The sequence below is a fragment of the Salmo salar genome, chromosome ssa01 (genome assembly GCF_905237065.1).
Source record: "Salmo salar chromosome ssa01, Ssal_v3.1, whole genome shotgun sequence".
In the NCBI taxonomy this organism is placed as follows: domain Eukaryota; kingdom Metazoa; phylum Chordata; class Actinopteri; order Salmoniformes; family Salmonidae; genus Salmo; species Salmo salar.
In genome coordinates, this window is record NC_059442.1 from 144,659,866 (window position 1) to 144,679,539 (window position 19,674).

Genomic DNA, 19,674 nt, shown 5'->3' on the forward strand with positions numbered 1-19,674 from the left:
GGCCGGGTCCAGAATGTCTTTAGCAGGAACCCAGCACCTCTCCTCCGGACCATAATCCCCCCAGTCAACCAGGTACTGGAAACCCCTGCCCCGTGGTCGAACTCTCAGGAGGCATCTCATCGTATACGCCGGCTGGCCATTGATGACCCAGGGGGAAGGATGGGCCTAGAAACGGAAGACAGGACTGTGAGACAAGGGCTTAATCCTGAACATATGAACAGTAGGGTGAAGACGGAGGGTACGGGGCAACAGCAGACGGACAGCAGTGGGACTAATGACTCTAGAAATGGGGATAGGACCAATTAAACGGGGGGAAAGTTTATGGGATTCTACCCAGAGGGGTAGGTCCCGAGTGGACAACCATACCCTCTGCCTGACCCAATAGCAAGAAGCCAGAGTCCGGTGGCGGTCTGCTTGTCGACGATACTTGGAGGTTGTCTTGAGAAGAGCCGCCCAAGCTCTTTTCCAGGTACGCCCGACAGCAACGGACGAACATCTGGGCTGAAGGTATGTTGACCTTCGCTTCTTGCTCTGGGAAGAGCGGGGGCTGATATCCCATTGAGCATTCGAAGGGGGAAAGTCCCGTAGCCGAGCAGGGGAGAGTGTTCCTTGCATATTCCACCCAGACCAGTTGCTGACTCCAGGTGGTGGGGTTACTGCCAACAAGACATTGGACTGCCATCTCCATATCCTGATTTAGCTCGCTCAGACTGGCCGTAGGATTGGGGATGAAACCCGGAGGACAGGCTGGACGACGACCCGATAAGGGTGCAGAACGCCTTCCAGAATCAGGACAAAAACTGAGGACCCCGATCCAAGACAGTGTCGACCTGGAGTCCATGGATTCGGAAGACATGCTGCACCATGAGCTGGGCCGTCTCCTTGGCAGAAGGTAATTTAGGAAGAGGGATGAAATGGGCAGCCTTGGAGAACCTGTCAACCACCGTCAGGATGGTGGTGTTGCCATCTGACGGAGGAAGCCCAGTAACAAAACCCTGGGAAATATGGGACAAGGGGCGATGACGAACAGGAATTGGCTGAAGGAGACCAGACAGAGCTTGCCATGGAGTCTTGCTTTGGGCACACACCCTGCATGCGGCGACGAAGGCCGAGACATCAGGAGCCATGGTGTACCACCAGAAGCGCTGTCGGAGGAAAGCCAGGGTACGACAAGCACCAGGATGACAGGTAAGCCTGGAGGAGTGAGCCCATTCCAGGACTTGGGACCAAATAAGGAACGAACATCAGGTTAGCTGGGTCCGGCTGGGAACGTTGTGCTATGCAAACCAGAGCCTCAATACCCCAGACAACCCCAGCCGCCAAACATGAGGCAGGGAGAATTTTCTCTGATTCCGAGGGTGTGGCAGCAGAACTGTACAGGTGGGAAAGGACGTCCGGCTTCACATTTTTGGACTCTGGGCGGTAGGAGATGGTGAAATTAAACCTAGTGAATAATAGAGCCCACCTGGCCTGCCTAGAGTTAAGGTGCTTGGCTATGCGGCGATATTCCAAATTCTTGTGGTCGGTCCAAACCAAAAAATGGATGTGCCGCCCCTTCCAGCCAATGCCTCCACTCCTCCAGGGCCATCTTTACTGCTAGGAGTTCCCGGTTGCCAACGTCATAGTTCTTCTCTGCCGAGTTGAGACGATGGGACATGAAGGCACAAGGATGAAGCTTTTGGTCCTGGACAGATTGCTGGGAAAGAACGGCCCCTACTCCCATGTCAGAAGCGTCAACCCTCCACCACAAACTGACAGGTCAGATCCGGATGGATGAGGATGGGGGCAGTGGGGAATCATTGCTTCAAATCCACAAAAGCCTTGTTTCCTGCTGGGGGCCATGTGAACAGTACCTTGGGAGAGGTGAGTGCAGAGAGGGGAGCCGCCAGGTTGCTGTAGCCCCAAATGAAAGGGCGGTAAAAATTAGCAAAGCCCAGAATCCGCTGTAGCTGCACCCTGGATGTGGATTGGGACCAATCCATCACCCCCGCTCTCACTTTTTCTGGATCCATCTGAACATTCCTTTCAGAGATGACATATCCCAGGAAAGTGATTGTGGAGCGGTAGAACTCACACTTCTCCACTTTAACAAAGAACTGGTTCTCCAGAAGGCGCTGAATAACTTGTTGCACATGGAGAACGTGTTCCTTGGCAGAATTGGAGAAAACCAGAATGTATACAAAAACAAACCGATTCAACATGTCCCAGAGCACATCATTAACCAGAGCCTGGAAGACCACAGGAGTGTTAGTGAGTCCAAACGGCATGACCAGGTACTCATAGTGTCCACTTGCTGTTTTGAAAGCAGTCTTCCACTCGTCTCCTTTGCATATCCGAACAAGGTGGTAGGCCTTCCGGAGGTCCAGTTTAGAAAAGATGGTTGCCCTCTGGAGAGGTTCAAAAGCCAAGGAGAGGTACCGGGTACCGGTTCTTGACCATGATGTCATTGAGACCCCGGTAATCAATACATGGACGCAAGGTCTTGTCCTTCTTTCCCACAAAGAAGAACCCTTTGCCGGCAGGAAAGGCCGAAGGGCGAATGATTCCAGCTGCCAGAGAGTTATCAATGTACTCCTCCATAGCCTTGGTCTCAGGGCCAGACAGGGAATAAATCCGGCCTCGAGGTGGCGTGGTGCCCGGGAAGAGGTCAATCGCACAATCGTAAGGACGATGTGGAGGAAGGGAGGTAGCACGAGCCTTACTGAAAACCTCCCGGGATCATGATAATCTGTGGGAATGACCCAGCAGGCAGATGTTTATGGGAAGGCTGCGCCGCCTTTAGGCAGTGTGAGTGACAGAACGGGCTCCAACCCAGGATTGAACCCGTGGTCCAGTCAATATTGGCATTGTGCTTCTGGAGCCAAGAAAATCCCAAAACCACAGGGATGTGAGGAGACTCAGTGAGAAGCAGCTGTATTGACTGTGATTACCAGATATCCGCAGAGTCATGGGAACTGTGCTGTGCGTGACTCTGCCAATGTAACGGCCATCCAGTGCTCTGGCATCCATGGGAACGGAAAGGGGTTGAGTGGGAATACCTAGTTCAGATACCAGGGTAGCGTCCATGAAACTCTCATCAGCCCCAGAGTCAATAAGCACGGGAAAAGACTTTGACTGGTCTCCCCACAGCAGAATAACAGCAAAAGGGGTACGGGTAATTGGAATTAGGGAATTCCCAGTACTTGTACCTACTAATGATCTAGGTCTCCTCACTGGACAGGTAGCAATGAAATGCCCCGCAGCACCGACAACTGTTGGAGCATAGCCTATGTGAACGTTCCCTAGGCAATAATCTAGCCCTTCCCAGTTGCATAGGTTCTGGTGTATCCGACTCACCCGTCGTCGATGATTCTTGAGGGAGCTCGGGTGGCTTCGGATCCTCTCGGAAAAACCATCCTCGGGGACTTCCGGGTTCCCTCGGAGGTGAGCGAGCCACTGCGGATGAACGACCTCCTATCACTCCTGTGTTCCCTTAGGCGTCCATCAATTCTAATGGTGAGGGTGATGAGAGAGTCGAGGTCCACTGGTAGTTCCCGAGCAGCTAGCTCATCTTTTACCACCTCAGATAATCCGTGAAGAAAGGTATCGAAAAGTGACTCCGGATTCCAGGCACTCTCGGCAGCCAACATGCGAAGCTCAACCACGTAGTCTGCCACACTACGGGAGTTTGACGTAATTCAAGAAGTTTACATTGCCGCCTCTCTCCCGGATACCGGAGAATCGAATACCTTCCTCACTTCTGCAATTAATTTCTCCAGATGGCAACAAATGGCGGATTGTTGCTCCCAAACTGCCATAGCCCAGGAGAGCTCCCTTCCCAACATTAGCGTAATAACATACGCTATTTTAGATCGGTTTGAAGGAAGCGAAGATGGCTGTAGCTCAAAAATAAGAGAGCACTGAGAAAAAAAAAGTCAGGTACCAGGATCTCCAGAATATCGCTCCAGAGGAGGTAAGCGGGGTTCTCGGGGAGCCGGGGTAGGCTGTACAAGCTCACCACTAATATGGAAAAGATTACTGGATGGTTGGGGTTTCTCAGAGGTAGGAGGCAGCCTCTGAGCTAACTCCCTGATTTGCTCCATAATCTCCTTAAACCCTTGGTCATGGCCTTCCATCAAGGAACGGAGCCCTTCCAGAAGGTCCTGTAACAGTTCCTCATGTCTCCCAATACTGGCTCTCTCTAGGGAGACAGCGTGGCGGAGCTGGTCCAAGTCTGCTGGGTCTGTCATGGCCAGTTCATACTATAAGGGCACAAGGCGAGACCCAGATGCAGACCCAGGAGCCAGATGGTTTGAGTCTTTGTAGTTTATTTATACGCCAAAAGGGTAGGCAAGAGAATGGTCGTGGACAGGCAAAAGGGCAAAACCAGATTCTGAGTCCAAGAGGTAAAGAGTGACAGACAGAAGGGTCAGGCAGGTGGGTCCAGAAAAAAACAGGCAAGGGTCAAAAACTGGGAAGACTAGAAAAGAGAATAGAAAACAGGAGCACTGGAAAAGATGCTGGTTGACTTGAAAACATACAAGACGAACTGGCACAGAGCGACAGGAAACACTGATATAAATACACTGGGGAAAATAAGCGACACCTGGAGGAGGTGGAGACAAGAACAAATGAAACAGATCAGGGCATGACAGTAATCTTCAAAACCATGTACAGTACAAGTCAGAACTTTGAACACACCTACTCATTCAAGGGTTTTATGTTTATTTTTGCTATTTTCTACATTGTAGAATAATAGTGATGACATCAAAGCTATGAAATAACACATATGAAATCATGTAGTAACCAAGAAAGTGTTAAACAAATAAAAATATATTTTATATTTGAGATTCTTCAAAGTAGCCACCCTTTGCCTTAATGACAGCTTTGCACACTCTTGGCATTCTCTCAACCAGCTTCATGAGGTAGTCACCTAGAATGCATTTTAATGAACAGGTGTTTCTTGTTAAAAGTTCATTTGTGGAATTGCATTTGAGCCAATCAGTTGTGTTGTGACAAGGTAGGGATGGTATACAGAAGATAGCCCTATTTGGTAAAAGACCAAGTCCATATTATGGCAAGAACAGCTCAAATAAGTGAAGATAAACAACAGTCCATCATTATTTTCAGATATGAAGGTCAGTCAATCCGGAAAATTTCAAGAACGTTTGAAAGTTTCTTCAAGTGCAGTCGCAAAAACCATCAAGTGCTATGATAAAACTGGCTCTCATAAGGACCGCCACAGGAAAGGAAGACCCAGAGTTACCTCTCCTGAGAATAATTTCATTAGAGTTACCAGCCTCAAAAATTGCAGCCCAACTATATAATTGGGCCAAGAAACACGAGCAACAGAAATCTGTCCTTTGGTCTGTTCCACATACAGTGCCTTGCGAAAGTATTCGGCCCCCTTGAACTTTTCGACCTTTTTCCACATTTCAGGCTTCAAACATAAAGATATAAAACTGTAATTTTTGTGAAGAATCAACAACAAGTGGGACACAATTATGAAGTGGAAAGAAATTTATTGGATATTTCAAACTTTTTTAACAAATAAAAAACTGAAAAATTGGCCGTGCAAAATTATTCAGCCCCTTTACTTTCAGTGCAGCAAACTCTCTCCAGAAGTTCAGTGAGGATCTCTGAATGATCCAATGTTGACCTAAATGACTAATGATGATAAATAGAATCCACCTGTGTGTAATCAAGTCTCCGTATAAATGCACCTGCTCTGTGATAGTCTCAGAGGTCCGTTTAAAGCGCAGAGAGCATCATGAAGAACAAGGAACACACCAGGCAGGTCCGAGATACTGTTGTGAAGTTTAAAGCCGGATTTGGATACAAAAAGATTTCCCAAGCTTTAAACATCCCAAGGAGCACTGTGCAAGCGATAATATTGAAATGGAAGGAGTATCAGACCACTGCAAATCTACGAATACCCGGCCGTCCCTCTAAACTTTCAGCTCATACAAAGAGAAGACTGATCAGAGATGCAGCCAAGAGGCCCATGATCACTCTGGATGAACTGCAGAGATCTACAGCTGAGGTGGGAGACTCTGTCCATAGGACAACAATCAGTCGTATACTGCACAAATCTGGCCTTTATGGAAGAGTGGCAAGAAGAAAGCCATTTCTTAAAGTTTGCCACTAGCCACCTGGGAGACACACCAAACATGTGGAAGAAGGTGCTCTGGTCAGATGAAACCAAAATCGAACTTTTTGGCAACAATGCAAAACGTTATGTTTGGCGTAAAAGCAACACAGCTCATCATCCTGAACACACCATCCCCACTGTCAAACATGGTGGTGGCAGCATCATGGTTTGGGCCTGCTTTTCTTCAGCAGGGGCAGGGAAGATGGTTAAAATTGATGGGAAGATGGATGGAGCCAAATACAGGACCATTCTGGAAGAAAACCTGATGGAGTCTGCAAAAGACCTGAGACTGGGACGGAGATTTGTCTTCCAACAAGACAATGATCCAAAACATAAAGCAAAATCTACAATGGAATTGTTCACAAATAAACATATCCAGGTGTTAGAATGGCCAAGTCAAAGTCCAGATCTGAATCCAATCGAGAATCTGTGGAAAGAACTGAAAACTGCTGTTCACAAACGCTCTCCATCCAACCTCACTGAGCTCGAGCTGTTTTGCAAGGAGGAATGGGCAAAAATTTCAGTTTCTCGATGTGCAAAACTGATAGAGACATACCCCAAGCGACTTACAGCTGTAATCGCAGCAAAAGGTGGCGCTACAAAGTATTAACTTAAGGGGGGCTGAATAATTTTGCACGCCCAATGTTTCAGTTTTTTATTTGTTAAAAAAGTTTGAAATATCCAATACATTTCGTTCCACTTCATGATTGTGTCCCACTTGTTGTTGATTCTTCACAAAAAAATTACAGTTTTATATCTTTATGTTTGAAGCCTGAAATGTGGCAAAAGGTCGAAAAGTTCAAGGGGGCCGAATACTTTCGCAAGGCACTGTATGTCCAAATTTGACATTTTCGCAGGTGAACAGATGATCTCTGCAATTGTGGTTCCCACCGTGAAGCATGGAGGAGGAGGTGTGATGGTCCTTTGCTGGTGACACTGTCAGTGATTTATTTAGAATTCAAGAAACACTTAACCAGCATGGCTACCACAGCATTCTGCAGCGATATGCCATTCCATCTTGTTTGTGCTTAGTGGGACTATCATTTGGTTTTCAACAGGGACATGACCCAACACACCTCCAGGCTGTGTAAGGGCTATTTGACCAAGAAGGAGAGTGATGGAGTGCTGCATCAGATGACCTGGCCTCCTCAATCACCTGACCTCAACCCAATTACGATGGTTTGGAATGAGTTGGACTGCAGAGTGAAGGAAAAGCAGCCAACAAGTGCTCAACATATGTGGGAACTCCTTCAAGACTGTTGGAAAAGCATTCCAGGTGAAGCTGGTTGAGAGAATGCCAAGAGTGTGCAAAGCTGTCATCAAGGCAAAGGGTAGCTACTTTGAAGAATCTCAAATATAAAATATATTTTGTTTAACAATTTTTTGGTTACTAAATGATTCCATATGTGTTATTTCATAGTGTTGATGTCTTCAATATTATTCTATAATGTAGAAAATAGTAAAAAATAATGAAAAACCCTTGAATGAGTAGGTCCAACTTTTGACTGTAACTGTATATGTTGAAATTGAGTTGAAAATTCCTTGTAAAATGGTAAAGCATATCTTGTAGAATCTACTTGAAAATTTGTTTGGTAATGTGTTTAGTTTGAATTTTTAAGTCTATTTCCACTTCAGTAAAACTTAAACACATGACGTGTTTAGAAAAAGTCTGGATGTTATTTTACACTTGCATGTTTATTTTCAGGCAAAGGTCTACCCCTAACCAAAATATGCCCCAAGCACCAAAAAACATATGCCACTGCTACCAAGAAGCAAAAGGCTAAAATGCAACACACGTCACCAAGTAATGACGGAGGACGACCCTTTACAATGTAAGCCAACTCCTTATTCTTGATCATTGTATTTGAGAAAGGTATTCTAATTGTAAAGACAATTGGCATGATGTTAAATATTTTATTGCAGAGAATCATATTGGTCTCTCACATGGCTTAACCCTGGAGCATAAGGGGTCTACTTTTTCCTTAATTGAGGGATCCTCCTCACCAAATTGCTGCAAAGGATCAGACCCTTTTCCTGTGACAGTCACAAGTATGAAACTCTCCATTTAGAATTTTGGTTTAAAGTGTGGTAGAAATTAGATTGTGTTTAGGTTGCTTGCAAATGTGTGTGGAAAATCCTGCACATTATTTTACACTTACATGTGTTATTTTTTTAAGCCTTCCCAAGCCCCCACTAAATACTGCTCCGAATCGCTAGAACCTGTGCCAGTGCCACAAAGAAGCAAAAGGCTGAATTGCCCTGCAAGCAACCAAGTATTGGTGGTAAGGGGAAATGGCAAACTAAAGCACCACCGCTGCACAAGCCACCAAGCGATTATAGTGAGGGGGACCATTCACTAGGTAAGCCAACCCCTTATTCTTGTTCTTCATCAATGTATTTGAGAAAGGTTACTGCCGTGTTGCTACCATGCTATGTTTTGCTGCCATGTTATGTCATTGTCTGAGGTATCTCTTTATGTAGTGTTGTGGTGTCTCTCTTGTCGTGATGTGTGTTTGTCCTATATTATTATTTTTTTTTTATTTTAATCGCAGGCCCTGTCCCCGCAGGAGGCTTTTTGCCTTTTGGTAGGCCGTCATTGTAAATAAGAATTTGTTTTTAACTGACTTGCCTAGTTAAATAAAGGTTAAATAAAATAATAGAATAAAAAGGTATTCTAATTGCACCAAGAATTGCCATGTTTTAGCCTTCATGCTCCAGGGATAGGTCATGTGGGAGACCAACGTTTCCTTCTGCCTCTTCAGATGAGAGATCACCCTCACCAAAGCATTGTAAAGGCTGACCCTTTCCCCATGCCGGATGCAAGTATGACACATTTCTTTTTCAAAATTTTTTTATTATATTGAAATGATGCTATTATATTTGTAAGTGAACAAATGTAAAACTACTTTGTTTCCTTTGAGAGATCCCTGACCTTTTAAAGGACAGTCGCCCGAGTCCGGTTGAAAAATTAGACTTCAAGCTGAATGAGACTGAGGAAGATTTACTGAAGATGGAAGAGCAGCTAATGGTAAGAAAATAAATGTTTAATTGTTATGAGTTTATTTTACCTTTATTTAACTAGGCAAGTCAGTTAAGAACAAATTCTTATTTTCAATGACAGCCTAGGAACAGTGGGTTAACTGCCTTGTTCAGGGGCAGAAGGACAGATTTTTACCTTGTCAGCTCAGGGATTCAATCTCGCAACCTTTCGGTTGCTAGTCCAATGCTCTAACCACTGGGCTACCTGCCGCCCCGAGTTGAATGACTATATTGCCATATGGTACTGGATGGAAAAATCCTGTACTTGTGTAATGCATTAGTGTCCTTTTGTAAAATTACAGATATCTCAAAGCTGTGGGGGAAGACATACAAGACCGTTTAAAAAGAGCAATGCACCGGTAAACTATTACTTTTAAATTAGTTAATGGTGTTTTGCTTGTAAAGTACATATTTTGTGTTCAATACAGAAACCTGACAAACAGCCTCATGTAAACAATAAATATGTAAGGAAATAAAGGGAACAGGGCCTTTGAGGACTCCAACCTTTGCAGCGTCATCATAGGTACTGTACAGTGGTGTCTATTCATGGATGCTAAGGGAAGCCAGGCTTCCCCATGCCCAAAAAATACACACATTTTATTTAGTATTTCTGTTTCATAATTTTCCTTCAATTTGCAAGAGGCTGAATGTATCTCACAGAAGAAAGCATCCGAGCGAGCAAAACAGCTCCCCTCTGTCTCTCTACGTGTAGGCCATCTATCTGATACTGTCTGGTCCAAGCAGGTATGACATTGTTGCCGCCTGTAACATTGAATGCAAGGGAGGCCAGCTTGGATTTGGCTTCTCTCCTATCAAATCACGTTGAGAGCATACTGTACATCATTAACAGAAACAACTTGAATTGTTGCATCTCGTTGTGTTGTTGTCCTCCGGTGGCTAGCTAACTAACTAGCTAAAATTGGCCCTTTTCCTAAATTAGCCATGGATGGACATAGGGATTTGGACCTGTGGTTTGACTTAATTCTCCGTACCGGCCAATGATTATAATGGTGATTCTGATCCAACCATTAATTCATATATTGTTGTGCCCCTGGCCTGAGACGATGGTTCAATATGTAGGTAGATGTAGAAGGCTAATGTTAACTAGCTAATGTTGCCTATGAATGGAAGTTAGGCTAGCGAGCAAGCATTTTAGCCAGGTAGCCTAGGACTACAAAAAATAAAAGTGTGTACTGTATGACAGAGTGATAGACCGTTTCATCAACATGAAAGAGAGGAGGATGGCATTGGCGTGTCTCTACAAGTAGGGTGAGACAACCTGTTTTTCTACTTGCACGTGCACGCACACACACATGCACGCTCAAACAGAAATCAGAACCATGGACAGCCACATCCTATTTAGCTTATGTTGATTGGACTAAATCGTTTTTTGTATATTTTAGTTGTCACTGTATTAGTCTAAACAGAGATGATTTGATGATGTTGAAATGGTGCTGGAATAGTGGAGACAGCTCCTGTTTTCTTTTCGACTTGCGGTAACTCTCTGTGGTTCTAAATCAATAGTTGTTTAGTGGTCCGAAAATGTCAGAAACATTAACTTGCATAACCATGCTGTAGGTTTTGTAACTGTCTGTTACATTCAATATGCGTCATGAAATGGTGTAAAGTACTTAAGTAAAAATACTTTAAAGTACTACTTAAGTTGTTTTTGGGGAATCTGTACTTTACTATTTATATTTTTGACTATTTTTACTTTTACTCCACTACATTCCTAAAGAAAATAAGGTACTTTTTACCCACGCACCGCTGCTGGTACAGTAGAGTCCAAATAATGACATTTTACATGACATTTGAATAGCTTCTCTAGCTGATATTAGTTCCCCCCCTTTACAGCTGGTGTGAGTCTTGGCAAATCAAAGGCTACAGAGGTGGAAATGCTACAGGCGATGTCAACCTGCCTGAAATATGCACCTTACCGCAAAGGGGGCCAGTGGGAGGGCCAATGAGGAAGAGGATGAAAGAGTTCTTAAAAAGTTAAAAGCATCAAAGCCTTTTCCGACAGTGCCTTTTTTTGGTTTATTGTATATATCATTTGCTTCAAGAAGCCTGTGCCAGAAATGCCTTTTTAATAAAAAAAGTGGCTTGTACATCGATTTTGTGGTGCAATACATTTTCATTTAAACCTTTCTTTACATGGACCCAAAAAATAGCTAAACTGTTTTTACATGGACAAACTTTACACAATGCTGTTCCAAGTTACTGTTCTAATTGTGTTACACAGATTGACAATGGTCAACAGTAGTATAGACCCTTAAATCTTGAAGATACATTTTGCACCATGAGTAGAATTGTATTATATATATCAGGGTGCTTTTCAAGAGTGTGCAACATCAGAAAGATCCTGATTGATAGTTTGTTTTCCTATTCTTAGCTCAGGCTCTTATCTTTATTTAATGTAAATAAGTTTACATCACAAAATGGCAACTATTTCTAAACATCTTATCAACACACTTTATGGATTGGTGACAATCCCTGTTGAATTCATGGTGTTTTGGTCAAACCAGATCACAATGTGTTCTCAAACTCACTCCAATATTTAAATGTAGTTGATTATAGTTTTTAAATGCGATAGTACCTAAATAAAATAACTGTTGGCTGTCTTTTTGAGTGGGTGAATAACAGTTGACACGTCATTGATCAATGTCTCAACCAAATATTATCCAAGTACACGTTGAAATGACGGGGTGTGCCCAGTGGGATCATTCTTCACGTTTGAACTTGTCACACCCTGATCTGTTTTACCTGTCCTTGTTATTGTCTCCACCCCTCCAGGTGTCACTTGTTTTCCCCAGTGTATTTATCGCTGTGTTTCCTGTCTCTCTGTGCCAGTTCGTCTTGTATGTTCCAAGTCAACCAGCGTTTTTTCCCGTTCTCCTGCCTTTGCTTTTCTCCTTTTTCTAGTCCTCCTGGTTTTGACCCTTGCCTGTTTCTGGACTCTGTAAACACCTGCCTGATCATTCTGCCTGCCTTGACTTCTAGCCTGCCTGCCAGTCTGTACCTCCAGGACTCTGAACTGGTTTTGACCTTTTGCCTGTCCACGACCATTCTCTTGCCTACTCCTTTTTGGATTACTAAACATCTAAGACTCCAACCATCTGCCTCCTGTGTCTGCATCTGGGTCTCGACTTGAGTTATGATAGTACGAACTGCCCATGACAGACCCAGCAGACTTGGATCAGCTCCACCACACTGTCTCCCTGCAGGGAGCTACCATTGAGAGACATGATGAGCTGTTACAGGACCTTCTGGAAGGGCTTCGTTCTCTGACAGAATGCCACGACTAAGGGTTTAAGGCTACTATTTAGATAATTAAGGAGTTAACTCATAGGCTGTCTGCCATCCCTGAGAGACCCCAACCTCTCGGTACATTTTTTTCCTTTTAGTGATGAGTTGGTACAGCCTACCTCGGTTCCCCGAGAACCCCGCATACCTCCTCCGGAGCGATATTCTGGAGATTCTGTCACATCTGTCGGAAGGATTGGACCAAGGCGCAGCGTGTAGAGTGCTCATCTTAATTTATTATAGGAGAACACTTAAACAGAAAAAATACAACGACCAACAGTTCCGTAAGATAAAGTCTATAACGGAAAACAACCACCCACACCCCACAGGAAAAAACAGGCTGCCTAAGTATGGCATCCAATCAGAGACAACGAAAGACACCTGCCTCTGATTGGAAACCATACTCGGCCACACATAGAAAATTAACATAGAAAATGAAAACTAGAACAAATCCCCATGAAACAAACCAACCCCCCCTGCCACGCCCTGACCAAACTACAATGACAAATGACCCCTTTTACTGGTCAGGACGTGACAGATCCTGGTACCTGTCAGGGCTTTCTTTCTCAATGCTCACTTATTTTTGAGCTACAGCCATCTTCGTTCCCTTTGGACCGATCGAAGATAGTGTTTATTATTGCGCTAATATCGGGAAGGGCGCTCTCCTGGGCCACGGCTGTTTGGGAGCAACAATCCACACTTTGCTGTCATCTGGAGAAATTCATGGCGGAGATGAAGAAGGTATTCGAGTCTCCGGTATCCGGGAGAGAGGCGGCCAGTAAATTTCTTGATTTACGTCAAAACTCCCGTAGTGTGGCAGACCATGCGTTTGATTTTCACACGTTGGCTGCCAAGAGTGCCTGGAATCCGGAGTCTCTCTTCGATACCTTTCTTCACGGATTATCTGAGGTGGTAAAAGATAAGCTAGCTGCTCGGGAATTACCGGTGGATCTCGACTCCCTCATCGCCCTAACCATTCAAATTGATGGACGCTTAAGGGAACGCAGGAGTGAGAGGAGGTCTGGCCTCGGGCACACTCATTCACCCGCTACGGCTCCCTCACCTTCAAAGGAATCCGGAAGGCAGTTTTCCCGAGAGAATCCGAAGCCACGTGAGCTCCCTCGTGAATTATCAACGATGGGTGAGTTGGATTCTCCTGAGCCTATGCAATTGGGAAGAGCTAGGTTATCGGTTGGGGAACGCTCACGTAGGCTGAATTCCAACTGTTGTCTGTACTGTGGAGGGGCAGGACATTACATAGCTACCTGCCTTGTTAGGAAACCCTTGTCTCTGGTGGGTACAAGTACTTTGGTGAGTCAGACTGAGAATTCCCTAATTCCCATCACCCGCAGGCTTTTCTTGTGCTTGTGCTGTGGGGAGACCAATCTAAGTCTCTCCGAGTGCTCATTGACTCAGGTGCGGATGAAAATCTTATGGATGCTACTATTGCTTCTGAGCTAGGTATTCCCATTCAATCTCTCTCGGTTCCCATGAATGTTAGGGCACTGGACGGCCACTCAATAAGTGGAGTCACCCATAGTACTGTGCCCATTCAAATACGGATTTCCAGTTACCACAGTGAGACCATACAGTTCCTCCTCATTGCGTCTCCCCATGTTCCTGTTGTCTTGGGGTTTTCCTGGCTCCAAAAACATAACCCTGTTATTAACTGGACCACAAGCACCATCTTGGGTTGGAGCCCATTTTGCCATTCCCACTGTCTTCAAGCAGCACAGCCTTCCCCCAGACGTCTTCCTCAGGACGTCAGCAAGGCTTTGGATTTTTCTGTCATTCCCACTGAATACCATGACCTACTTGAAGTTTTCAGTAAGGCACGTGCTACTTCCCTACCCCCGCAACATCCTTATGATTGTGCCATTAATCTTCTCCCAGACACCACACCACCTTGGGGTCGGGCGGAATTCTCTATCCGGCCAGAGACCAAGGCTATGGAGGAGTACATAGAGGAGCTTCTGGCCACTAGGGCCATCCGTCCGTCTGCATCTCCTGCCGGCGCAGGGTTTTTCTTTGTGGAGAAGAAGGACAAGACCCTGCGTCCGTGCATTGACAACCGCAGACTGAATGACATTACTGTCAAAAATCGTTACCCTCTACCACTCCTCGGCTTTTGAACCTCTCCAGGGAGCCACCATTTTTTCCAAGTTATACCTTCTGAATGCCTACCACCTGGTTCGGATACGGAAAGGGGATGAGTGGAAGACAGCCTTCAACACAGCCAGTGGACATTATGAGTATCAGGTCACGCCGTTTGGACTCACCTCATCTTTCAGGCTTTGGTAAACGATGTGCTCCGGGACATGCTCAACCGTTTTGTGTTCGTCTACCTTGACGACATCCTGGTTTTTCCCGGTCTGCCCAAGAACATGTTCTTCACGTCAGGCAGGTCCTTCAGCGCCTCCTGGAGAACCAAGTGTTTGTGAAAGCCGTGAAGTGTGAGTTCCATAGCTCTACAATCACTTTTCTGGAATATGTCATTGCTGAGGGTAATGTCCAGATGGATCCTGGAAAGGTGAAAGCAGTGGTGGATTGGCCTCAACCAATGTCCAGGGTGCAGTTGCAACATTTCCTAGGATTCTCAAACTTATACCACCGTTTCATTTGGGGTTACAGCACCCTGGAGGCCCCCCTCTCGGCACTCACTTCTCCCAAGGTACCATTCAAATGGTCTCCAGCTATCAACAAAGCCTTTGTGGACCTGAAGTATAGGTTCACAACAGCACCCATCCTCATCCATCTGGACCCGTCGCGTCAATTTGTGGTTGAGGTGGATGCTTCTGATGTTGGAGTGGGGGCCATCATGTCCCAGCGATCTGCCCAGGACCAAAGGCTTCATCCCTGTGCCTTCCTGTCCCATTGACTCAATTCTGCAGAGAGGAACTACGACGTAGGCAACCTAGAACTCCTGGCGGTCAAGATGGCATTGGAAGAGTGGAGGCACTTGCTAGAAGGAGCAGAACAGCCATTCTTGGTCTGGACCGAACATTAAAATCTGGAATATCTCCATACAGCCAGGCGCCTCAACTCCAGGCAGGCCCGGTGGGCTCTGTTGTGAACCAGATTTAACTTTACCCTTTCCTACCGCCCAGGGTCCAGAAATGTGAAGCCTGATGCTCTCTCTTACCTATACAGTTCCTCTGCCACACCCTTGACCTCTGAAACCATTCGCTCTACCTCATGCCTAGCAGCCACAGTGGATTGGGTTATTGAGACACTGGTTTGCAAGGCACAACGCTCCCAGCCTGGAACTGACGGGGCCCGGCTAACCGGCAGTTTTTCCCCAACTCAGTCCCGTCCCGGGTCCTGGAATGGGCTCATGCCTCCAGGCTAACCTGTCATCCTGGTAACTGCCATACCCTAGCCTTCCTTCGACAACGTTTCTGGTTTCTCACAATGGTTCCTGACGTCTCTGCCTTCGTCACCGCATGCACGGTGTGTGCCCAGAACAAGACTCCGGCAAGCTCCTTCTGGCCATCTTCAGTCACTACCGGTCCCTCATTGTCCCTGTTCCCATATCTCTCTGGACTTTGTCTCTGGGCTTCCCCCTGTCTGATGGCAACACCGTCATTCTGACAGTGGTGAATCGGTTTTCTAAGGCCGCTCATTTTATCCCTCTCCCTAAACTACCCTCTGCCAAGGAAATGGCGCAGCTCATGTTGCAGCACGTCTTCCAGATCCATGGTCTCCTGGTAAAAATGGTTTTACTACCAGGGTCCTCATTTCTCATCTCAGTACAACGCTGTGTACTACTCTCTTCACAGAACAGCGCAAACTGGCTCTAACCAGAATAGAAAGAGGAGTGAGAGGCCCCAGTGCACAACTGAGCAAGAGGACAAGTACATTAGAGTGTCTATTTTGAGAAACAGACCTCAAATGGCAGCTTCATTAAATAGTACCCGCAAAACACCAGTCTCAACGTCAACAGTGAAGAGGCGACTCCGGGATGCTGGCCTTTAGACAGAGTTGCAAAGAAAAAGCCAAATCTCAGACTGGCCAATTAAAATAAAAGATTAAGATGGACAGAGGAAGATTGGACAAAAGTGTTATGGACAGGCGGATCTAAGTTTTAGTTGTTCGTATCACAAAGAAGAACATTCGTGAGATGCAAAAAAAATAAAAGATGCTGGAGGAGTGTTTGATGCCATCTGTCAAGCATGGTGTAGGCAATGTGATGGTCTGGGGATACTTTGGTGGTAAAGTGGGAGATTTGTACAGGGTAAAGGGGATCTTGAAGAAGGAAGGCTATCACTCCATTTGGCAACGCCATGCCATACCCTGTGGACGGCGTTTAATTGGAGCCAATTTCCTCTTACAACAGGACAATGACCCAAAGCACAGCTCCAAACTATCCAATAACTATTTAGGGAAAAAGCAGTCAGCTGGGATTCTGTCTGTAATGGAGTGGCCAGCACAGTCACAGGATCTCAACCCTATTGAGCTGTTGTGGGAGCAGCTTGACTGTATGGTACATAAGAAGTGCCCATCAAGACAATCCAACTTGTGGGAGGTGCTTCAGGAAGCATGGGGTGAAATCTCTTCAGATTACCTCAACAAATTGACAACTAGAATGCCAAAGGTCTGCAAGGCTGTAATTGCAGCAAATTGAGGATTCTTTGATGAATGCCAAGTTTGAAGGACACAATTCAATTAAAAATCATTATTTATAACCGTATCAACGTCTTGACTATATTTCCTATTCATTTTGCAACTTATTTCATGTGTTTTCATGGAAAACAAGGACATTTCTAATTGACCCAAAACTGTTGAACGTTAGTGTATACATTTTAGCCGAGGGATTAAGGGCCCTGCCTGCGTCGAGAACACAGCAGGTGTGGCTTCCATGGTTCCAGGGGCTGAAATGGGAGGATATTTATCATCCCAGCACCCAGGCCTCATCAGTCTCTCGGAATGAGATGCTATCTTGGACGGCTTAATCTGGTTTCCAGTCGCAGCGTTTAACGCTCTTAGGAGGAGAGCGTGTCGCCTGTCAGGACTCATTGTTCCAGCCCAGCAGCCAAGAGGAGGAGAGGCCAGACTCACAGAGGTATTGAGGGTAGGAGAGGGAGAGAGTGTGTGCTTGTATGCATGCACACATATACAGTACCAGTCAAAAGTTTGGACACCTACTCATTCCAGGATTTTGTTTTATTTTTTACTATTTTCTACATTGTACAATAATAGTGAAGACATCAATACTATGAAATAACACATATGGAGTCATGTAGTAACCAAAAAGTGTTAAACAAATCAAAATGTATAAAATACAGTGCCTTCGGAAAGTAGTAAGACTTGACTTTTTCCACATTTTGTTAGGTTACAGCCTTATTCTAAAGTTGATAAAATTGTTTTTTTCTCTCATCAATCTACACACAATACCCCATAATGAAAAAGTTAAAACAGGTTTAGAATATTTTGCAAATGTATTTAAAAAAACCCTGAAATATCACATTTACATAAGTATTCAGATCCTTTACTCAGTACTTTGTTGAAGCACCTTTGCCAGCAATTACAGCCTTGAGTTTTCTTGGGTATGAAACTATAAGCTTGGCACACCTGTATTTGGGGAGTTTCATTCTTCTCTGCAGATCCTCTCAAGCTCTGTCAGGATGGATGCACAGCTATTTTCAGGTCTCTCCAAAGATATTCGATCGGTTTCAAGTCCGGGCTCTGGCTGGGCCACTCAAGGACATTAGGAGACTTGTCCCAAAGCCAATCCTGCGTTGTCTTGGCTGTGTGCTTCCTGTTGGAAGGTGAACCTTCGCCCCAGTCTGAGGTCCGCTCTGGAGCAGGTTTTCATCAAGGATCTCTGTACATTGCTCCGTTCATCTTTGCCTTGATCCTAACTAGTCTCCCAATCTCTGCCGCTGAAAAACATCTCCATAGCATGATGCTGCCACCACCATGCTTCACCGTAGGGATGGTACCAGGTTTTCTCCACATGTGACACTTGGCATTCAGGCCAAAGAGTTCAATCTTGGTTTCATCAGACCAGAGAATCTTCTTTCGCATGGTTTGAGTCTTTAGTTGCCTTTTGGCAAACTCCAAGCGGGCTCTCATGTGCCTTTTACTGAGGAGTGGCTTCCGTCTGGCCACTCTACCATAAAGGCCTGATTGGTGGAGTACTGCAGAGATGGTTATCCTTCTGGAAGGTTTCCCCGTCTCCACAGATGAACTCCAGAGCTCTGTCAGAGTGACCATCGGGTTCTAGGTCACCTCCCTGACCAAGGTTATTCTCCCCCGATTGCTCAGTTTGGCCGGGTGGCCAGCTCTAGGAAGCGTCTTGGTGATTCCAAACTTCTTCCATTTAAGAATGAGTTTTTCCTCTAATCTGATCCGTCCACAATTTCACCCAGTTTTTTTTCTGGGAACTACCATTCACCTTGGGGACTTTAAATCGCTAGACACCATTTTTTCCACTCTTTTCTTGTCTCCTCCAACCTCGAGTTCCACAGACAATCAACATCTCAAGGATGATCAATGGAAACAGGATGCACCTGTGTTAAACCTGAACCCTTACAGTAACAGTCAAAAGTTTGGACACACCTACTCATTCAATGGTTTTTCTTTATTTTTTACTATTACATTCCAGAATAAGTGAAGATATCAAAATTATGAGATAACACATATGGAATCATGTACTAACCAAGAAAGTGTTAAAAAAAATCAACATATTTTCTATTTGAGATTCTTCAAAGTAGCTACCCTTTGCCTCATCACCATATTGTTATTTATTTTGCTCCTTTGCACTCCTTTGCACCGCTGGGGGTGAGCCGAATGAGAGAAAAGAGTATCCTGGATGGAGCTGGATCAGACAGGCCCTGTCAGACAGGCTGCTTCTGGGCTCACTGTGATCTGACACTTTTTGAAAAGCCCACAGCAGCTTCCTGCTACAGCCTAGCCAGTGTGACGCTAACCTCTGATTGATTAGCATTTATTTCTGCCATTAACCCGTTTGTCCACCTGACACCGTTGTTGTAAATTGGAGAAAAGCCCTACATGCTAGTATTGTTTCATTGGTTTTTGTTGGGTGAGGTTTTTCATCTGCCCTCATTCCTATGTTTCCTCAAGCGGATCATTGAGTTTTCCTTGATAAACACCATTAGGTAAATTGGCCTGCCGGAGAGAAAGAGCGATCCCAGTGGCCCACTCTCTCTCTACTGTTGCATATTTTGTTCCAAATTCCA